Source organism: Triticum dicoccoides, chromosome 7B, assembly GCF_002162155.2.
Source record: "Triticum dicoccoides isolate Atlit2015 ecotype Zavitan chromosome 7B, WEW_v2.0, whole genome shotgun sequence".
Classification (NCBI taxonomy): domain Eukaryota; kingdom Viridiplantae; phylum Streptophyta; class Magnoliopsida; order Poales; family Poaceae; genus Triticum; species Triticum dicoccoides.
The window spans coordinates 674,751,794-674,758,543 of record NC_041393.1 but is presented as its reverse complement, the minus strand read 5'-3'; positions in this window follow the sequence as shown (position 1 = coordinate 674,758,543).

Sequence of the window (6,750 nt, the reverse complement as noted above, 5' to 3'; positions counted from 1 at the left end):
GGGGGGAGGGAGGGGGGGTGCGCAGCACCAACCGGCCACATGGTGTGAAGGTAGGCTGATAAGATGGTGTAGGCCAGGGGCGAGGTAGAGAAAGGAAAAGAACAATGCGTGGTGCAGGACGGCCATCAGATTTTGGTTGGATTCTTTAGAAAATTGACATATGCTAAAAGTTATTTCAGACGCCTTGTTAGATGATCCTAATTTACAACATGGACTAGAAGAAAGACACCAATTTTATTTATCTAGTTATTTTTATTGAGATGATTTATCTGCTTATTGTGAGGCCTAAACTCATCTAGACTCTCGCGCTCCCAATAGCAGGCCGGACCAATTGTATATATACATTTTATGCCACTTATATGAATACATTTTAATATATGGATAACTTTCATTCATATGTTATGTAGCGACAAATTATTTATGAAAATTTCAATCCGAGTCAAATTTTCTAATGTTTTTCATTTAGACATAAATTTTTTTCAGCTTTTTTTTAGTTGTAATTACATCTCAAATGACCATCGACTAATTGTCATCAAGTCACTTACCTCTCGTTTATCTTTCGCGTGATGTTTATTCCACCCAATATTCTGTTTGAACGCATTATTGGTTTAAAACAATTGTCTCTGTTTTTTATATGAACTATATTCTGCTCAGTCACGTACTACAATAGTTCTATTTCTCACCATCATGTGTATTTATAATAAACCTTTATGTTTGGGTATAAATTATTTATGTTAAATTAATAGTCACAACTTTATATTATTTATAATACATTGTGACTTTAAACGATAGTGAGCCAGATCCTCTCAAAAGTGAGAAAATAAGAAAAATAAAAAACTCATTTTCTCAAATTAATTTATATCATTTGCATAAATAGAATGTGTATGTCTATATGTATCCTTAACTATCTTGGTGGAGATATCTACATTGTATGATATAAGAATACCTTATAGAGGTTTCTAGTTTATGATTACTTATATACAATGAAAATCTAGAGTAAGAGAAACTTGTCACTGGATCATTGGCAAGCTGCTTTATCTTTTTATTTCAAATGTGTCTTACATTTAACAGTAGGTTTAGTAATCTGTTTATAATGTATGTATTGTTGCAGGAATTAGTTGTATAAAACATGAATATTTTGATTAATAACATATGAGAGTTGAAACTTTGATTATTGTACAATTATCAAATATGCATTCAATATAAGTAGCATAATAAATGGAAAGCCTTTTCCCTTGTATAGTTGCATGTTGAGGTGTGCCGAGGTGAAATTTTTGCATATGGAGAGAAATAGGCTAGTGGGGATCACCTATTTACATATACTTGAAAAAATCATTTGTTTTATGTATTAGTTACCTATTTTTTCTTTTACTTTAATTATTTTAACCTTTTTTTTCATTTTTCAAACACACTTGAACATTTTCAAATATTGGTGGACCTTTTTCAGATACACTTGAAAGTTTTTTTTTTACAAAATACATATTGAAAATTTGTCAAATACATATGAATTTTCACGTAGTGAACATTTTCATAAATGCCATGAACATTTGATTTAAATTTTAAAAACATTTTCTCAGTGTTAGAGTTTTTTTAAACATCTCGAGCATTTTTTGAATGGCACGATAATATTACTATTTATGCAAACATGCTTTGTATTTATATACTTCTTTTAAATGTCAACTGAATATATTTGAAAATGCATGGGTATTTTTTAATGTTTGAACAACTTTTTTGAATGATATGAGCACTTTTTACAAATTACGTGAACAAACTTTCATATTTTTTTAGTATGTCCTGAAAAGAATTTTTAAACACGTAAACGCTATTTTGAATGATACACACATTTTTAAATAGTTACATTAACACATGGTTTATACTGTTTAAACATTTTAAAATGGATGATGAATGCTTTATAATTTTTAAGTAAATCAATTTCTGAAATATAGGTTTTTAGGATATTTCTAATTATACAAAAAGTAAAAAAAGAAGGAAAAAAGAACAAAAGAAATAAAAAGCAAACGAAATGAATTTATTTTTTGAGAAAAAGCAAACGAAATGAACAGAAGAAGAGAACCCAAAGAAAAACGACCGTGTGCCAGCCTAAAATACGGAGGCAGCTTGTGGCGGGGAACTCCTATTGGACGCTCGATGCGGCAAGCAGTCGGCGCTTCGCACAGGGCAGGTGCGAGGGAGCGACCGACTGGGCCGGCCCGTTTAGCGTTACAGCAGACCCCGGTTTTGGAACCTTGTATGATGTTTTCAGCCGGTTTTTTTCGGTTTTGGAAACCTTCTAGAAGGTTCCTGAATCGGCTTTTTCTTTTTCAGTTTCTTTTTTCTTTTTTGTTTTTCTATTTCTCTTCTTTTACTTTTTACTTTTTTCCTGTTTCCTTTTTTCTGTTTCTTTTTTCTTTTCCTTTTTTTCTTTTCAAGTTTATTTTCAAAACTAATCTGAATTTCATTTTTTTTCCTGTTTTCCAGATTTTGTTCAAAAATTCAAAAATTGTTCCCATTTCACAAAATTTGTTCATAAATTCAAAAAATGTTCCTGCTTTCAAATTTTTGTTCTGAATTTTCAGAAAATGTTCCTCTTTTTTCAAAAATTGTTCAAATTATTTTTATTCATTTTTTGAGAAATTTGAAAATTAATGGCATGGATTTAAAAAAATGCCTGTTTTCAAAAATTGTTCACAAATTTCAAAAAATGTTCTTATTTTTCAAATTTTTGTTCATGTATTAAAAAATGTTCTTCTTTTTCAAATTTTTCAAAAAATGTTCTTATTTTTTAAATCATGTTCAGTTTATGCAGCTGAAAAATGTTCACCTATATAAAAAATGTTCGCACTTTCAAAAAATGTTCGAAGCACTAGAAAAAAGTTTCCATTTCAACTGTTTGGTCATGTATATAAAAAATTGTTCTCAGTTAAAAGAAATTTGATCTGAATTTCAAAAGTTGTCCTCATTTTCAAAAAAATTTCACCAATTCCAGAAAAATTGTTCACAAATTTCAAAAAATGTTCTTATTTTCAAATTTTTGTTCATGTATGAAAAAATGTTCTTGTTTTTCAAAAAATGTTCTTAGTTTTTTAAATCATGTTCAGTTTACGCAGCTGAAAAACGTTCACCTATATAAAAAATGTTCGCACTTTCAAAAAATGTTCGAAGCACTAGAAAATTTTTTCCGTTTCAACTGTTTGGTCATGTATATAAAAAATGTTCTCCTTTTCAAAATTGTTCTCAGTTAATAGAAATTTGTTCTGAATTTAAAAATCGGACGCTCGCTGTGGCAAGCAGTCGGCATTTCACACACAAGCAGCTTGGCTGGGCCGGCCCATATTCCGGGTGCGCCACATTCGTAGGTTAAAAATCGCGAAAAAGGAAAAAGGGTACTGGAATCGAACCCGAGACTTCCTATTGCTAAGCGCGATGAGCTAGCCGCCCCAACTAGCTACTTCTTATGGTAAATTGGCAGCGCGAACCTAAAGAAATTAACAGTAGCGAGAAAACATAAAATCTGAATACGCAAAATTACGATGAACCAAGGTGTGAGCGAGGCACCTGTCAACACAAGTAGGTAGCCACTATAGTTTCTAAGATTTCGTGTCAAAAAAGGCAGCCCAACAAATATGAACTATAAACCGCGACAAAGGCTATACTTAAAAAAAATTCAAACGTGAATTCTTTTGGCAAAAAGTAAATATTTTCTGAAACGCAACCATTTTATAATTTGTGAACAAAATTTTAAAAATTAGAACATCGGGTGAAAGCGTAAACATTTTTTTGGAATAAAAAAGGAAGAAAACTGAAATTGCGTACAATTTGGTTTAAATGCGACCACTTCAAAATTTGTGAACAATAATTTTAAAATTAGAACATTTTCGTAATTTCATTTTTTAATGACAAATTAATTGAATACGAGAACATTTTTCAAATTTGCGAACACTTTTTTGAAGAACAGAATAGAATTGAAAATCCAAACATTTCGAATTTTCCAAAACATTTTCCGAAGACATGAACAGTTTTGGAATTTGTGAACAATTTTTTTAAAGCACGAACAATTTTGAATCTTGAAAACAAATTTGGAAGCGCCAACTATTTTTTCAACCACGGACATTTTTTGAATCTTGAGAACAAATTTTAAGGTAAGTAATGTTTCAAAGTTTGAACATTTGTTAAACAACGCGAACAAATTTTGAAGCTCCAAACAAATTTTTTGAATACATGAACAATTTTAAGAACAGGAACATTTTTTGAAATTTCTGAACAAAAAGTTGAAAAACTGACCATTTATTGAATCTGCGAACAATTTTTTGAAAACACAAACAAATTATAAAAAAACACGAACAACTTTTGAAAAATGGGAACAAATGTGAAATCCCAATTGTTTTTGAAAAAATGAACAAACTTGGAAATGTGAACATTTTTTGAAAATGATGAACACAATTTGAAACTCCGAACAAATTTTGGAAACACAAACAAAATTTTGTACATTTTTTGAAAAGAATGAAATGTTTTTTGAAACCTGAGCAAAAAAATTCGAACATCTTTTTTGGGACCGAACAAAGTATTGAATATACCGAACTTTTTTTAAAATTGCGAACAATTTTTGAAACCGAAACATTTTTTGAAATCCCGAACATTTTTTTTAAAAGTTGTCAAAAGGTTGAATTCTTAACAATTTTGTTAACACATATTTTTTTTTGAAAATTCCGAACAATTTTTGAAAAATGCATACAGTTTTTGAATTTGTGATCAAAATTTGAAAACTCGAATTGTTTTCAAGTTCTGAACATTTTTGTAAAAGTGCAAACATTTTCCAAAAAAGGCGAACTTTTTTTTGAAAAAGAAAACATAAACTTGAATAACAAAAAAGAAAAAAAGAAAATAAAAACGAAACAGAAATAGAAAAAGAAAGGAAAATAAAAAACCGATTCAGGAACCTTCTAGAAGGTTCCCAAAACCGGAAAAACCAGCTGGAAACCTCTAGAAGGTTCCCAAAATCGGAAACCAGGAGCGCTGGAACGGGCCGGCCCGTTGTGTCGCTGCTCGGTCGCTTGGCTGTGCGAAGCGCGGCAGTTTGACGCAAGGAGCGGCAAATAGGAAATTCCCTTGTGGCGAGCTGTAGATGCTCGACAGCGTCTAAGCTTGGGCCATGGGCCGACCTGCCTATTACTTACGGGTGCAGAACACAACAAGGAAAACAAACGGATTCTCAAAAAAAAAAAAAGGAAAACAAACGAGCCAAAAACAACAGACGGAGATTTATTAAGCAGATTTGCTATTTTACATCTATATGTAAAATGCTATCTCACATCTAAGATCAGAACCGTTGATTTTGTTTGTCTTTGATTTTTTTTTGAGGGGAAAGCCAAATTTTATTACTCAAATTTCACAAAAGGTGGGATACAAACTTGGTCATGGGGCTGGCCAAGCCACACATGACGACCCTTAGGAAGAGAAACAACAAATCTTGCTAGTTTATGAGCTTCTACATTAACTACCCTACTTTCAAAAATGAAATTACAAGAAAAAGGTACTGCTCTATTCTTGATCTCCGCAACGATAGCTCCATATGGGCCCTGATTCCCTCTGGCAATATCATCGACAACTTGCCTACAGTCAGACGAGACCATAAATTGGTGTAGGCCAAGATCTTGAGCCAGTGCAAGTGCTTCCCTGCATGCGATTGCTTCGAGTGTTGCTCGGTCCCACGCACCTTCAATGACTAGAGTTGAGCTGCCTAGGAAGGCTCCTTGGGTGCTCCGGCAAATTGCAGCTGCCGCCCCGCCTCTGTTGGTACGTACTGCAGCATCAACATGGATCTTTGCATGATTAGCCGGTGGAGCGCATGGTCTTGGGGCAGCTTGCTGAACTCTTGTTACAGTATTTGGTGTTGGTTTGATCACCCGGACTTGGTCTAGATCGGCGATGAAGCGTTTTATAAACGCATGTGTAGCATGGGGAGTTTGAAAGATCGCCTCATGTATTACCTTTCTTCTGGATGATCAAATCGCCCACAACGTCACCGTTAGCAGGACAAACTTTTCATGTGTGAGTGTGTCGAGCAAATTGAATAGCCAGCTCTTGGCTCTCATCTCCGTTGTCGCTACCAGTGAGCAAGCAAGTACATCATCTACCAGAGCCCACGTACACCTTGAAAATGTGCAATCCAGGAGGGAGTGACACCACGAATCTAGAGCCCCACACAGGCCACAAGTGCTCGATGTTGACATATTATGATGCGCCCTCACATCCTCAGTTGGAAGAGAATGCTTGGCCAGTCTCCACAAAAACATGCGAACTTTTGACGGAACCTCAACTTTCCACAATGTCTTCCATGAGCCTTCTTCCACAGTAGATGTTGATGGTCCGGCTAATCCATATAGCCATGCTTTTCTCCTCTGTTTGATTGTAACTAGCATATTATATGCAGACTTCACAGAAAATTGGGCTCGCCTCTCGTGCGCCCAACTCCAAAAGTCAGGGACGTACATGGTGCATAAAGGTATGCTTGATATCAACTTTGCATCAAAGCTCAAAAACGTAGCATTAAGTTTATTGATATCCCATGAGGCCGAGGTTGCATCCAACAATTCTGACACCAATACCGGAGGGTTTGCGGTGATGCAGCCATATGGTCTCATCATTTCCTCCCTGGGCAACCGATTATCCTCCCATATATTCGTGCTTTCTCCATTGCCGATGCGTTTGATCAAGCCTAGTTTGAGCGTGTCACGCCCCTCGACTATAGCC